The 16,436-nt window shown below is 41.2% G+C and overlaps 2 protein-coding genes across 3 annotated transcripts in view; one reads left to right on the top strand and one right to left on the bottom strand.

Moving 5' to 3' along the window:
* Positions 1 to 16,436, bottom strand: part of LOC138355305 (proteoglycan 4-like) — a 39,896-nt gene that overhangs the window by 16,956 nt on the left and 6,504 nt on the right. The window lies entirely within an intron of this gene.
* The window catches only part of LOC123751518 (pneumococcal serine-rich repeat protein), a 318,504-nt gene continuing 310,075 nt past the window's right edge, over positions 8,008 to 16,436 (top strand). For both annotated transcript variants that reach the window (XM_069310003.1, XM_069310001.1), the window contains exon 1: positions 8,008 to 8,652. The gene's annotated coding sequence lies outside the window, so the exon portion shown is untranslated. The remainder of the gene's footprint in view (positions 8,653 to 16,436) is intronic.

Here is a 16,436-nt window from a genome sequence, read left to right as displayed (position 1 = left end):
CTGCCTTGGGTTCCACGTAAAAGGTGCTGATAATTCACTTCGATAACTTCCTGTATCCGCCCTGAATTTTAGAATTGGTGGAGGTTCATTTTATGCCTCCGTGTTGGAGCGTTGCAGTAAGCTTTTGGGAAATGTGGCCTTGTTTATGTCAGTGTTTAGAAGGCCAGTTGGTGGGTGCAGCAACCGGCGGAGGCTGCAATGGTCCAAGTAACATTTCTGGATGTTCTTCCACAGGAGGGGCCAATACCTTACTAGTTCATCAGTCTGTAATGCATGTCTTCTGCTTCCTTTCCGGTGTGGACCTGGAAGCTGGCTCCCAGGTCCGTGTAGTAGCCTGTGGCAACACGTATCAGGAATGGCGCCAGATATAGCCCACAGGACATGGCACCAGCCCTCATATTCCTACACTCACTCCTCATTCATACCCTTGCATTCCAATCCTCATACCCTCACATTCCTACTCCCACACCACCACCCGCATTTCTACCCCCCCATCTGCACATTCATAGCCCAACTCCACCCCTTACTTCACTGCTTCCCCCTTCTGCAGCCTCACATATTCTCCACCTCTCTCACCCTGTCTTCCCTTTCCAGATATTTTTATCGCTCCTCCCTACTTTGTCAATGTTTCAAAGGCCTGTGACGTTTTATAGACAAAGATGGCTCCATGGAATAGAGTTGTTAAAGTTCTTAACAAGATGGTCGAAGTCACTGACCTACAGAAATGGTTTTTGATCTTTATGATCTCCCTACGCTTATCAATGTCCATCTGCTTTCTCAAAAATTTGTTCGCAGTTCACTAGGCTTGCGTGATACGTTCCTTTGATGGATGCTTTGTGTGTAGATCTATACTGTATAGATACTGATATAAGGATATAAGCAACATCACAGTTCGCTGTTACTATATATATATATATATATATATATATATATATATATATATATATATATATATATATATATATATATATATATATATATATATATATATATATATATATGTCGTACCTAGTAGCCAGAACGCACTTCTCAGCCTACTATGCAAGGCCCGATTTGCCTAATAAGCCAAGTTTTCATGAATTAATTGTTTTTCGACTACCTAACCTACCTAACCTAACCTAACCTAACTTTTTCGGCTACCTAACCAAACCTAACCTATAAAGATAGGTTAGGTTAGGTTAGGTAGGGTTGGTTAGGTTCGGTCATATATCTACGTTAATTTTAACTCGAATAAAAAAAAATTGACCTCATACATAATGAAATAAGTAGCTTTATCATTTCATAAGAAAAAAATTTGAAAAAATATATTAATTCAGGAAAACTTGACTTATTAGGCAAATCGGGCCTTGCATAGTAGGCCAAAAAGTGAGTTCTGGCTACTAGGTACGACATATATATATATATATATATATATATATATATATATATATATATATATATATATATATATATATATATATATATATATATATATATATATATATATATTTTATATATGAGGATAGTATGTGATTATTGATCACGGCTTTGACGGCTGGGGTTCAGCAAATACATCAAAAAGTTTTTGACGCACTAAGTGATTGACTACTCTTGTACAAGACTGCACATGATGTACGTTTACGTTGATGTACCTATGTGTACACATGCACCCACAAACGCATACATATGCGCACACACAAACAGGGCGCGAAAATTCAGATCTAAATAAAAACAGCCTAAACAGGAACAAACAGTGATTTGTTATATGGGTTGGGAGAGTGTTCCATGATACATGTGACGGCTCTGTGTCTTCTCTTGAGGTTCGGTTTATCGTGAGATTTGACGATGTGGTGCTTGAGTACTTGTTATGGACTCGTCGCCCTTGTCAGGGGGTAGAGTGGCAGTTCCAGCGCCATCTAAGAGTCCGCACCAGAACTCCCTGGGAACAGTACGTAATACGGACAATGCCATCTGGTGGTGGTTATCTAGTACCTGAAAAATGGCTAAAGATTCCTGCCTGGGTCAGCCAGAGGGGTCGTTGTGAGTGACCTCTGGTGAGGTGACGCATCAAGACCAGCGCCACCTAGTGTGTGCTACAGAGCACAATGTCACCTCTCCAGTGGGTTAGTGGTATTTCCTAGTTTCACCAGTATCGGCAAGGTCATTGATTACGTTTTTGTGTCCACAGAGGTGACGTCTGGGGGCAGCGGTACTGGAGACGGCAGTTCATCTTGGGCAGTCCACAGTCTCCTTACATGGTTGTGGAAACGACCAAGTGAGCCGCCGCCGATGAAGCAGTGTGGTAGCTGCTAGTGCTTTAGTGTTGGAAAAGATCGGCTTCCCTTAGGGACTGGCTTAGGGGAGAGTCTGACGACAGGGAGGTGCCTGTTGAGTAGTGCTGCTAGTTGGTCGCTAGAGACTGCTGCCAGGGGATCGCTACCCCTGTATTGTGACCCCGCTCAGCGTGTGGCTGAGGTACTCTGCCAGCAAGTAGCTGGAGAGTGGTCGTGGGGGTACAGGTACCTCATGACAATGTCAGTGGGCTGGCCCACGTACAGGTGAACTACCCGGTGTTCTTCCCAGTAAGGTTGGATACGTTACTGGACAGTGAAGAAATACTGGGGATTGATGAACTCTGTACGTGAGCACGTTTGATATCCTGAGCGAAAGGATTGTACATAGGTGTAGAAATAGCCTATCTGTAATTTATATATTTATGGTGACGGTGTACATATATGTACTTAAAGGTGGTGGAAAGATATATAATACATTAACGAAAGGAACAGTATTTTGTTCATCCCCTTTTTTATGCACTAAATAGCCACTTTCTTCAAAGCGTACTACCGACTTGGGGTCGGATACGACACAGGTTCTTCCATCAAAGAACCCGGTTGCGACCTATAGTGGCCGTAACAGTGTTCTATCTCATTATACGAGGATATCACGACCTTTGTAACAGTGAACGGGCCCTCACATGTGTAGGTACTGGGCCCTCAACCCGTGCAAGCGCTGGGCCCTCATATAATGCGAAATTTGGATTATAAATTCAAATTAAACAAAAATACAATTTAAAAATCCCCCTGCTATATTCCTCTCAGGCATTACTACCTTTTATTTTAATGACCTAATTAAGAATTTCTTGATTCCTCTGAAAGACAGTGAAATTAATTTCCCATAGTGGAAACTTTGTCTGGATGGGAAGAATCAGACGGTGAAAAGAATTTCAGTCTTATATATTTATATATGAAAGTTGGACAAAGAGCCGCCGCTGGTGAAAGAAAGTTTGGTTCAAAGTTTTGGCGGGAAACTAGGAGTTGACTGATTAACCAGCTGTAGAAAAACTTGGGCAAAGACTAGATTAATTGGGTAATGGGTGCGAGGCCAGACACAACAGCAAAGTTGTTAACAGCTTTGGGCTTGTTGGGTAAAAGAGAGACAGAGACAGGGAGAGAGAGAGAGAGAGAGAGAGAGAGAGACACTCAACAGTAGATGCGAATTACTTCCCACACTTCCAAGGGGTAACAGATAACTGTCTGTGTAACTGTAACGACCTGTCCTGTCACAGTGTGACAAGAAATCACAACCACGACGTCACGGCTGTACATCACTGCACACCATGAACGAATAACAACTGCGATTAGGCTAGCCTATTGCTTGAGAAATTGCGATCAATACAATCAGATGAAGAAAGTGTGATTGTTATAGACATGCAAAAGAACCTTTCCTCAACTCATTATTTTATCAACTGTAATCAATTCCATTACCCGGGAACTACTTACAAAACATGACTGATATCAGTGACAGATTCAGCAAAAACAGTCTTGAACGCTAAAAATCACTTCATTATACGAGAAAAAAATAGAAAATATTGAAAAGAGAACCATAAAAATAATACTGAATTTTGAAGTACAGGAAAATATCTGATTCCTGATCAATACGAAGGCAATCAGTGAGGATTGTGAAGTATTTCTGGAAACGCCTCACATATCACCCCCTAGGACGTAAAGGTGACGAGGCATGGACGTACAGACGCGTACGGTCAGGCGAAATCTTCACTGCTAGGACGAAAGTCCCACCAGGCCTTGGACGTGTAGAATCCTCTCGAGTCGGACTCAAGAACAGAGTCCTTGAGGACACACTGGGCATGTCAGTGACAATCATCGTAGAGGCGCTAAGAGCGAATGTCTGTGTATAACGGGACGGGAGCACAAGCTTTATTGACTGTGGGACTTATGCGAGTGAGGGACTAGGATTTAGATCGTGGGTTAGGACTGTGTTTGTGATTTGATTCAAGTGTCAGTTCTGTGGGAACATTCCTACTCTCTCACGCACACACGTCATCGCTCTCACATTGGGGCTTCGTGGCTGAGTGGACCCCGCTGAAAAATTAAGGTACTTCAGCGAAATTAAAAACACTACAAAACTGACGCTTTATGATTATGGAAACTCGTTTGGGATTTTATTGATTATTTTATTATTTATTATGTTTTTTATTGATTTTTTTCGATTATTTTTTCAAAATGATTATCAGCTCCGAGAATTAGGCGGGTAGCCTAGGTTCTGACGTTTCTAGTGAGACTAAACCACTGTATTCTTTACGGAGAGGAATTTAGAAAACTGGTTCCTTTACTTGCTGTATCTTGTCTCGATTAACATATGATAATGTTAATTTATATATAAAAAACTATTTATAATATTCAGTGCGATAAAATTGACGAATGCGCCTTGGGAAAGGTGGGATTGTGGCGGGTTGTTACCATTGTTGTTGTTATAGATTCAGCTACTCGGAACAAGTTCCAAGTAGCACGGGCTATGGTGAGCCCGTAACTTACCTGGCACAGGAGCCGGGTAAGAAGCACGGGCTATGATGGTTAGCCTCCCGCGCTAAACAAGCCTAGCCTGAGAAGAGGTTCTCCATAAGGAACAAATACCAATAATTGCTAACAGAATCTAAACACCTAACATACGACTAACTGTAGATGCACACAAGTATAATCTAATACAATACTAATATATATTTCAGACAACAGCGATTTTTGAATAGAGCGCTCGTTAAAAATTATGAATTCATGTTTTGGCGGGAAGTTTAGACAAGCATGGCTGGCGGGTCGGGGGGGGGGGGGGGGTAGAAATAGCCTAAGCTACTCTATATTCCTTTAAGATGTATTTCTTTCTTATCTCAATAAACATTCTTGAACTTGAACTTGCTTAGTCAGCTGGGAAACTATTGGAGTAAATTATGAGATGTATGGTTTATGTTGGTGGTCAACAGAGATCTCTGTAGGTCAAAAAGAAAATAATGTGGGGGCGTCAGTGCCCTCTCAGGTGTCATGGAGGGAGCACGTGTGTGTTGATCTTCCGTTAATTACCCCCGTGGATTACCGCTCTTTTCCCCCTCGTGACGAGGACGTTGTTGGCTTAGTATACACGACTGGTTGTTAGGTCAATATTGGTGATGAATTGGCCCTCATTGTCAGAGGATGTGGTAATGACGACCGTAATAGTTGACCTGTAAAGTGTAGAGTCGTGAGCGGGCTCATTGTGTATGAAATGTATACAATGTATACATATGTATAACAGTCAACTTTATAAACAAAAGTGCAGTGTTTACAGTTTGTTATAACGATCGCAGCAACAAAAACTCAAACAAGTGTCCATTTACACGTAAAATAAGTGAAAATTTACACAAAATAAGTGGAAATAAGTGCCGTCAATCAGCCCGTTAACATACGAACCCAAGCAACCCACCTAACCTGTAGACTATTAGTATAGAGAGGACGGGTCGTCGTCGTAAGTGTATCGCGTCACTTAAAGTGTATATTATAAGTGCAGTGTGAAGTGTGTCACCTCTACCCCCCCCCGGCTACTGCATCAGTTGTGGTAAGTACCACAATTTTGTATTTATTATTTGGTGCCACCACAGTTGAGCAACAACTATTGTTGGGTCTTGTAGCCCGGGGCAGGTGTGCAGGTGTGATATCTTAGGGTAGCAGGTGTGATATCTTAGGGTAGCAGGTGTGATGTCTTAGGGTAGCAGGTGTGTGACATCTTAGGGTAGCAGGTGTGATATCTTAGGGTAGCAGGTGTGTGATATCTTAGGGTAGCAGGTGTGATATCTTAGGGTAGCAGGTGTGATGTCTTAGGGTAGCAGGTGTGATGTCTTAGGGTAGCAGGTGTGATGTCTTAGGGTAGCAGGTGTGATGTCTTAGGGTAGCAGATGTGATGCCTTAGGGTAGCAGGTGTGATGTCTTAGGGTAGCAGGTGTGATGTCTTAGGGTAGCAGGTGTGATGTCTTAGGGTAGCAGGTGTGTGACATCTTAGGGTAGCAGGTGTGATATCTTAGGGTAGCAGGTGTGTGATATCTTAGGGTAGCAGGTGTGATATCTTACGGTAGCAGGTGTGATGTCTTAGGGTAGCAGGTGTGATGTCTTAGGGTAGCAGGTGTGATGTCTTAGGGTAGCAGGTGTGATGTCTTAGGGTAGCAGATGTGATGCCTTAGGGTAGCAGGTGTGATGTCTTAGGGTAGCAGGTGTGATGTCTTAGGGTAGCAGGTGTGATGTCTTAGGGTAGCAGGTGTGATGTCTTAGGGTAACAGGTGTGATATCTTAAGGTAGCAGGTGCTGTCTTGTCTTAGGGTAGCAGGTGTGATATCTTTTGGTAGCAGGTGTGATATCTTAGGGTAGCAGGTGTGATGTCTTAGGGTAGCAGGTGTGATATCTTAGGGTAGCAGGTGTGATGTCTTAGGGTAGCAGGTGTGATATCTTGGGGTAGCAGGTGTGATATATTAAGGTACAGGTGTGGTAGCACCTTAGGAATGAATTCTCGGTCAACTTGTTAACTTGAAAAAGACAAAGTTATCATGAAATTAGAAATAAGATTGTCCAAATACTCCTTCCCAGTACTACATATAGACATACTGGCTTGTTTACGTTACCTTGTATAATGGGACGGGAGCACAAGCTTTATTGACTGTGGGACTTATGCGAGTGAGGGACTAGGATTTAGATCGTGGGTTAGGACTGTGTTTGTGATTTGATTCAAGTGTCAGTTCTGTGGGAACATTCCTACTCTCTCACGCACACACGTCATCGCTCTCACATTGGGGCTTCGTGGCTGAGTGGACCCCGCTGAAAAATTAAGGTACTTCAGCGAAATTAAAAACACTACAAAACTGACGCTTTATGATTATGGAAACTCGTTTGGGATTTTATTGATTATTTTATTATTTATTATGTTTTTTATTGATTTTTTCGATTATTTTTTTCAAAATGATTATCAGCTCCGAGAATTAGGCGGGTAGCCTAGGTTCTGACGTTTCTAGTGAGACTAAACCACTGTATTCTTTACGGAGTGGAATTTAGAAAACTGGTTCCTTTACTTGCTGTATCTTGTCTCGATTAACATATGATAATGTTAATTTATATATAAAAATACTATTTATAATATTCAGTGCGATAAAATTGACGAATGCGCCTTGGGAAAGGTGGGATTGTGGCGGGTTGTTACCATTGTTGTTGTTGTTATAGATTCAGCTACTCGGAACAAGTTCCAAGTAGCACGGGCTATTGTGAGCCCGTAACTTACCTGGCACAGGAGCGGGGCAAGTAGCACGGGCTATGGTGAGCCCGTAACTTACCTGGCACAGGAGCGAGGTAAGAAGCAGGGGCTATGAAGGTGAGTTTCCCGCGCTAAACAAGCCGAGCCTGAGATGAGGTTCTCCATAAGCAACAAATACCAATAATTGCTAACAGAACCTAAACACCTAACATACGACTAACTGTAGATGCACACAAGTATAATCTAATACAATACTAATATATATTTCAGACAACAGCGATTTTTGAATAGAGCGCTCGTTAAAAATTATGAATTCATGTTTTGGCGGGAAGTTTAGACAAGCATGGCTGAAGGGACGGGGGGGGGGGGGTAGAAATAGCCTAAGCTACTCTATCCCTTTTGAGATGCATTTCTTTCTTATCTCAATAAACATTCTTGAACTTGAACTTGCTTAGTCAGCTGGGAAACTATTGGAGCAAATTATGAGATGTATGGGTTATGTTGGTGGCCAACAGAGGTCTCTGTAGGTCAAAAAGAAAATAATGTGGGGGCGTCAGTGCCCTCTCAGGTGTCATGGAGGGCGCACGTGTGTGTTGATCTTCCGTTAATTACCCCCGTTGATTACCGCCCTTTTCCCGCTCGTGACGAGGACGTTGTTGGCTTAGTATACACGACTGGTTGTTAGGTCAATATTGGTGATGAATTGACCCTCATTGTCGGAGGATGTGGTAATGACGACCGTTATAGTTGACCTGTAAAGTGTAGAGTCGTGAGCGGCTCATTGTGTATGAAATGTATACATATGTATAACAGTCAACTTTATAAACAAAAGTGCAGTGTTTACGGTTTGTTATAACGATCGCAGCAACAAAAACTCAAACAAGTGTCCATTTACACGTAAAATAAGTGACAATTTACACAAAATAAGTGGAAATAAGTGCCGTCAATCAGCCCGTTAACATACGAACCCAAGCAACCCCCCTAACCTGTAGACTGTTAGTATAGAGAGGACGGGTCGTCGTCGTAAGTGTATCGCGTCACTTAAAGTGTATATTATAAGTGCAGTGTGAAGTGTGTCACCTCTACCCCCCCCCCCCGGCTACTGCATCAGTTGTGGTAAGTACCACAATTTTGTATTTATTATTTGGTGCCACCACAGTTGAGCAACAACTATTGTTGGGTCTTGTAGACGGGGCAGGTGTGTGATATCTTAGGGTAGCAGGTGTGATATCTTAGGGTAGCAGGTGTGATATCTTAGGGTAGCAGGTGTGATATCTTAGGGTAGCAGGTGTGATTTCTTAGGGTAGCAGGTGTGATATCTTAGGGTAGCAGGTGTGATGTCTTAGGGTAGCGGGTGTGATATCTTGGGTAGCAGGTGTGATGTCTTAGGGTAGCAGGTGTGTGATATCTTAGGGTAGTAGGTGTGATATCTTAGGGTAGTAGGTGTGATATCTTAGGGTAGCAGGTGTGATATCTTAGGGTAGCAGGTGTGTGATCTCTTTGGGTAGCAGGTGTGATATCTCAGGTGTGATGTCTTAGGGTAGCAGGTGTGATATCTTAGGGTAGCAGGTGTGTGATATCTTAGGGTAGCAGGTGTGTGATATCTTAGGGTAGCAGTTGTGTGATATCTTTTGGTTGCAGGTGTGATGTCTTAGGGTAGCAGGTGTGATGTCTTAGGGTAGCAGGTGTGATATCTTAGGGTAGCAGGTGTGATATCTTAGGGTAGCAGGTGTGATGTCTTAGGGTAGCAGGTGTGATGTCTTAGGGTAGCAGGTGTGATGTCTCAGGGTAGCAGGTGTGATGTCTTAAGGTAGCAGGTGCTGTCTTAGGGAGACGTGAAGCTTTACGGTTGGGGGGACAGTTAGTAATTAGCGTACGTTAGGGTAGGGGCAATTAGCGTGATGCAGAAGGCAGAGAGGTGGGAAGGTAGTTTATATTGTAGAATATAGTATTTGTCCCATGGTGTTACAGCACCCTGCACCCATTGGGCTGCTCTGTGGGAGTTATTATCTCTCCAACCTGCATCAAGAATCATCAGAATACGTCTTGACAATTACAGCCTCCAGCTCTGCATACTAAGGCCTGATGTAGATGTTATAACCAAGGAACAAGGTAACGTAAACAAGCCAGTATGTCTATATATAGTACTGGGAAGGAGTGTTTGGACAATCTTATTTCTAATTTCATGATAACTTTGTCTTTTTCAAGTTAACAAGTTGACCGAGAATTCATTCCTAAGGTTAGGCTAAAATATTTGGTCACAGTAGTAAGTTATTAAATTGATTATGATTATTAAACTTATTTGCCATTTTGATTAGTAAGAAGAACAAGGTTTGAATGTTAGTTATTTGTCAGTAGCCTATTTAAGTGTAGCTTCAGTGGTAGCCTAATGTTAGATTTTTGTTATGGGAAAATTTCATGTTTGATTATACATTTTTTGTTCTTATACTATGCGAGTAGAGATTTATTTAAGTAGGACAAGTTACAAGTGTTGTTTGACTTGTCTTCTCTGTTTACTTGAAAACCGGTTGTGGTAAGATCGATAACTTGAATGATTGTAAAGCACATAATAAATGAAACAGAATTAGAGGGGCTGGACGCCATTATAGATCATCATAGCTGCCTGTTCAAAAGGAGCTTGTGCTTGGTGGCCGATTAGTAAGTATTCCTGACTTCAGCCAAATCGACCGTAGGTATAAATACGTTTCCACTAGCCTAGTGATCTCCATTTGGTTCACTAAATTTGGTATATTGTACATTTGGTATATTGTATTGTATTTGGTATATTCTTCACTAAATTTGGTATATTGTACATTTGGTATATTGTATTGCATTTGGTATATTGTATTGCATTTGGTATATTGTAAGACATCTTAAAAATTTATTGGAAATTTGTTTGTCCATAATATGGACTATGTTTAGCGAAGCAGTATTCCACACGGGTACGTCCAGCGATGAATACTAGACTAAAATTAGGCGAGCGGACGGGTTGATCTACATATGTATTTGTGTGTACGTACTTACCTAGTAGAGAATGCAGGATCGGGCCTCAGCTCTCGTGCCCTGTCTTCCTAGCTGTCGGACATCTTACTCTAAAGGATGTTGCCAATGCACTTGATAATCGATGGAATTCAGGTTGAACTTAGAGTTTAAGAATGCCACACATGCAAGCATTAACTGTATGCATTATTCAACTGATGCTTGACCACGTCTACTGCGGTGCTAGAATGGTCAAACCCAAGTTGCATGGAGAGTGGAGAGCGTGTGGGTTTTGCACGATTAGTTAGTCCGGTTGTTTTCTCCTCGCGGCCCCTCGCTGCTTCCTCTGACCTGGTGCTGCGGGTTGACCGCTTCACGCACGCACGTTAGGTTAGGTAATGACCAGGAGAAGGTACTAAGCCATTACAACTATATAGCACTTGAGAGGCATGTGAGGATAACGATTTTTCAATAGGACGACACTCACCACACACTCCACACTCACCCCAGACCCTGGCCCACACTCCACACTCACCCCAGACCCTGGCCCACACTCCACACACACACTCACCCACACACACACACACACCCACCCACACTCCCCACACACTCACCCCAACACTCGTGGCTACGTTCGACAAAGCCTCGTCAAACATTCCGAAGCAAATGGTTCGCTCCCAACCTGCCGGAGGGTCGCCCTCCATGCTGGTACAGCATCCCCGGCCTTATTGTTCCGTTAACAGGTACAGCAGCCCCGTCCTTATTGTTCCGTTAACGGTACAACAGTCCCGATCTTATTATTCTAATCTCCTTATACAACGACTAAATTTAAATCTTCATAAATGTGCAATTATATTCAGTTAAACTCAGAAATAGTTCAGAAGAATTTTATATAAAATGTCCATTTTATTTATCAAACTGAAGGCCAATTCGGGCAAAATGAGAAGAAATATATATATATATATATATATATATATATATATATATATATATATATATATATATATATAAATATATATATTTATATATATAATTAAATATATAATATACACATATATTTAATTTTAGTCAAATTTTTCTTATAAAATCACTAAATTTAAAACTTAAAATATCGGCAATCACCTTTTAATTACATGCATTGATAGCAATCAGGCATAATATTTTAAATATGCATCTCATTTTTTTAATTAGAGGTCGATTTGGATAACATGAAAAAAATATAATTTTTTTTCCTTATGAACAAATTTCCTTATAAAATGACTACCCATATTCAAAGTTTTAAATTTAGTCACATTCAGTTTACAAAAATAGCACTTGAGCATAATATTTTAAATATCTATATTATTTTACAAATTGAAGGTCATTTTGGATAACATAAGAAAAAGCTTAAATTTTTCGTTTTTTTCAAATTTGCTAATAAAATTACTAAATGTATAACTTCAAATAAGTGCAACCTCTTTCACTTGCGTTAAATATAGCATTCATGTATAATATTTTAATAACTTATAAATTTATTAAGAGTTTTCCCAAGTTGTAACTCTCACTTTTTTAACTCGCCTTTTTAACTTTTTTTTTTTTAACTCGCTGTGTATTTTTTGTAACTCACTGTTGTAAGAGTTTTCCCCAAGCACACTGACTGCTCGGTATGCTATTACCAGGGCCTTAATGACCCTCCAGAGGGCCGTTACCTTGAGGTGATTTCGGGGCTCAGGGATCCCGCGGCCCGGTCGTCGACCAGGCCTCCTGGTTTTAGGCCTCCTAGCCGCAGGACTAAAGAGTACACACTGACGCGTAGATAAGCCTTATTTAAGCCTAAACCCCATTACGGGCTATTCATGCCCGTGCCACCTTTTGGGGGGGGGCTTAATCTTTTTCAATCATCTCCAATCCAGTCAATCCTGTGATCATATTGCAATCATTCAGCGTCAAGGTCTTTTGAGGCGTTGTTGATGTAGTTCACTAATGTTGTGAATTACTGAATGCCATTACGACGAAATGTATGGAGAGCAATCATATTGTTGCAACTCGTACAATCAGCCAACAGATGTTGCAAGGCGATGCATATGTTTAAGAAATACAAGCGAACGCTTCGAGCAATATATTGAAGCGCGTAAGATATGACCAAGCGAACTATTGTGTGGGGTGCGGGTGTTGATCAGACTGGAGAAATCATCCAGTTCGTTCAGTTTTGTATCTCCAGGATATACTGCCTCAAACATTAATACAGTGTCTGGGATGCTCCCGGACGCATGTTCGAATCCTCGTTACGGCCCTTGTGGATTTGTTCATTTACTGCCTCAAATATTCAACCCATCTTCCTGTTTAAATAGCTGGCGATCGTCAATAGTCACGAATTCGTACGTTCTTAGCTTTTAGATAGTAGTATACTGACTAGTAAGGAATTCTGTTAAAATAAATGAAGCTAAATACCAAACTTAAATATTCCAAGGCCTAATATAGCACACATATGTACTATATTAGGCCTTAGATATCATGTATTAGGCCTAGGGAGGCGATGAGTCACAATAACGTGGCTAAAGTATGTTGACCAGACTTCACACACTAGAAGGTGAAGGGACGACGACGTTTCGGTCCGTCCTGGACCATTCTCAAGTCGATTGTGTCGAAACGTCGTCGTCCCTTCACCTTCTAGGGTGTGGTCTGGTCAACAGGCCTAGGGAGGTTCAGTTAGTTTAGTTTTCAAAGCAACACAAGTAAAAAATAGTTTTCCGGTTTGTCCACCTCAATAGTTCAGATTTCTGCGTTCTAATTTCGTTGTACGTCGGTATATATACTATGTTCCTCATCGTTAGTATAAGTACTACCGAAACAGGAGGATGGGCCCCAAATAATATATATATATATATATATATATATATATATATATAAATATATATATATAAATATATATATATATATATATATATATATATATATATATATATATATAAATATATATATATATATATATATATATATATATATATATATATATATATATATATATATATAATATATATATATATCACGTGTTTATTTTCGTGATATACACACACACACACACACATATATATATAATATATATATATATATATATATATATATATATATATATATATATATATATATATATATATATATATATATTGCCATAGATATTAGGCTTACATAATTACATAAAACATGAAATTCTTTTGGTTTTCAATAGATTCGTCCGAGTTCACAGAGATAGCTAGTGGTGGGACACCCTATATATTCCATATCACCAGGATATACTGCCCCACATATTATATATACAGGCTCATATATTATATATTCCCTACCACAAGAATATACTGGCCAAATAATAATAAAAAAATTTCTTCATCTTACACAAATACTGTCCTTAAAGCCACGACTCAAATTTATGGAAATTTGATGCACACTTTATATATAATTTTATTTTTTAACTTTAGCGTGAGAGGGTTTTTTTAAAGGTTATATTTTTGCTGCATTGGGAACTTTTAATCCCTCTTTTTGAACATACGCTTTTTTTAATGTTGAAAAATCTGAATGCGTCCGCTGCCATTAAATTAATTAAATGTTATTGATGATAATTGGTTATAAAAATGTGTTAATGGGGGCGAGTTTGTGAGGCCTACGGGTGTGCTGGTGTCTCCTTATGGGGGGATAATTAATGGGGTGAGACAGAGTAGGTAGAGTGAACGTCACGTGATGGATGGTATCACCTGTGTGGTATGGGGGGGGGGGAGGTGAGGGTTATTTTTTTTTCTACCACAGACGTGGCCAGACATTTACAGTGCTAACCAGCATATATACATTTTCTTCTGTCCTCCATGGACAGGATGTGTTAAACATATAGTTCAAGGGTTTATTGAACAATCAACCACAGTAGGTGATTCAGTGCTTTTAAAATGCTAAGCTAACCTACATACGTAAATACATAGATACACAGATTTACGTATGCCCTACATACAGGTGAGGGGTGATAAGGGAGGTAAGGAGGCTATTAGGGTGAAGGGTTCGAGAATGAGGGAGGGAGGAGATAGAAGTTAGAATGGGGGAAGGAGGCAGAAGTGATCAAGTTCAGGTAGGTAAACTCAATTCTACTCTCCCTACAAGACTACCTGCAAATGCTCCGTCAGATGCAGTATGGGTGATGCTCCCAAGCACACAGTGCTCCCAGAGGCCTGTCCTCCACGCTAAGATAAACGACCCTACCACCCTGGAAAGGCCCCCCGCCCCCCCCCCGCACCATGAAAGTCGATGATGCTCCTGGGAGATGAATGACTGCAGGTCAAGGTGGAGTATGTAAGCATCTTGCGAGGATGCTACATCTACCCCCCAGTAAACTACCCATACACCTAAAGGGGAAATACTACTAACCACTACTACTGTTACTACCACTATTCATGTTACTACTACCACTTACGACCACTGCAATTCTCATCCTCTATTTTAAATGATTTCATCTAATCTTTTCATCCTAACTCAACACCTCTGTGCTAGGTAGCGACCATGGTATGAGTAATTTGGCCTCCCCCTTCCCTAATGCTTTTGTGAGTTTTGCTTGGTAATTTAATTCGTTTTGTCGGGGACAGGAAGCCTGTGAATATATATGTTCTTATGGCTTGTATCGAGGTTCAGGGGGAACCCTATGGAACCCATTGCCACCCACAGGATGGGTATGGGGTCCACTACCACTCACAGGATGGGTATGCGGTCCACAACCACTCACAGGAGAGATATGGGGTCCACTACCACTCACAGGATGGGTATGGGGTCCACTACCACTCACAGGATGGGTATGGGGTCCACTACCACTCACAGGATGGGTATGGGGTCCACAACCACTCACAGGATGGGTATGGGGTCCACTACCACTCACAGGATGGGTATGGGGTCCACTACCACTCACAGGATGGGTATGGGGTCCACTACCACTCACAGGATAGTCATGGGGGTTCACTACCACCCGCATGATGGGTATGGGGTCCACTACCACTCACAGGATAGTCATGGGGGTTCTCTACCACCCACATGATGGGTATGGGGTCCACTACCACTCACAGGATAGTCATGGGGGTTCACTACCACCCACATGATGGGTATGGGGTCCACAACCACTCACAGGATGGGTATGGGGTCCACAACCATTCACAGGATAGTCATGGGGGTTCACTACCACCCACATGATGGGTATAAGATGCATAATAAATGAACAAAACTTAAAAAACAATGTATTGAGCATTTTGTAAACTTAAGATATGAATAATCATAACGAATTTTTCTTTTCATATGATTTATGATAAATTATGTATCTCTTCTAGTTGAGAGCCTCGCAGGAATATGCAACACTGCATCATGGTTCTTTATGAGCCCCATAACGCCAGAGTTACAACCTTATGGCCGTCCTACAGTGTCATAATTTGTATTCCTCCCAGCTTGGGACAATATGCAGCTACACTTTGTTCGTATATTCCCAAGATAGTGTTCGGATATTCCCAAAACACTCTGTTCGTATATTCCCTATACATGAATTATTCAGGATCACGTAATTCAATATACATCTTTACCTGAGAGGAAGTTCATAGACTTTTGTATAATTTCCGAGTCTATCCTACACTCCCCACCCCCCTTCCTAGGCCAACGACCCCCCCCCCTTTTCCCTAGAGATCAACCCATACAATAGTTAACTCTCATGTACCTGTTTACTGTTAGGTGAACAGAGACATCGTGGGGGACAGGAAACATGTCTCTCACCTTTCCAGGAATCGAATCCGGGTCCATAGGACTGTGAGCCGACGGCTCTGACCGCCAGGAAACCAACAGAATTGGTAAAAAAAGGTAGACAAAGACAGTGTAGAACAGAGAGAAAAGCAGAAGACAGTATAGTTGCGAGAACATAAAGATCAGGGGCC

The sequence above is a fragment of the Procambarus clarkii genome, chromosome 66 (genome assembly GCF_040958095.1).
Source record: "Procambarus clarkii isolate CNS0578487 chromosome 66, FALCON_Pclarkii_2.0, whole genome shotgun sequence".
Classification (NCBI taxonomy): domain Eukaryota; kingdom Metazoa; phylum Arthropoda; class Malacostraca; order Decapoda; family Cambaridae; genus Procambarus; species Procambarus clarkii.
This window is presented reverse-complemented; position numbering and strand designations above follow the sequence as displayed.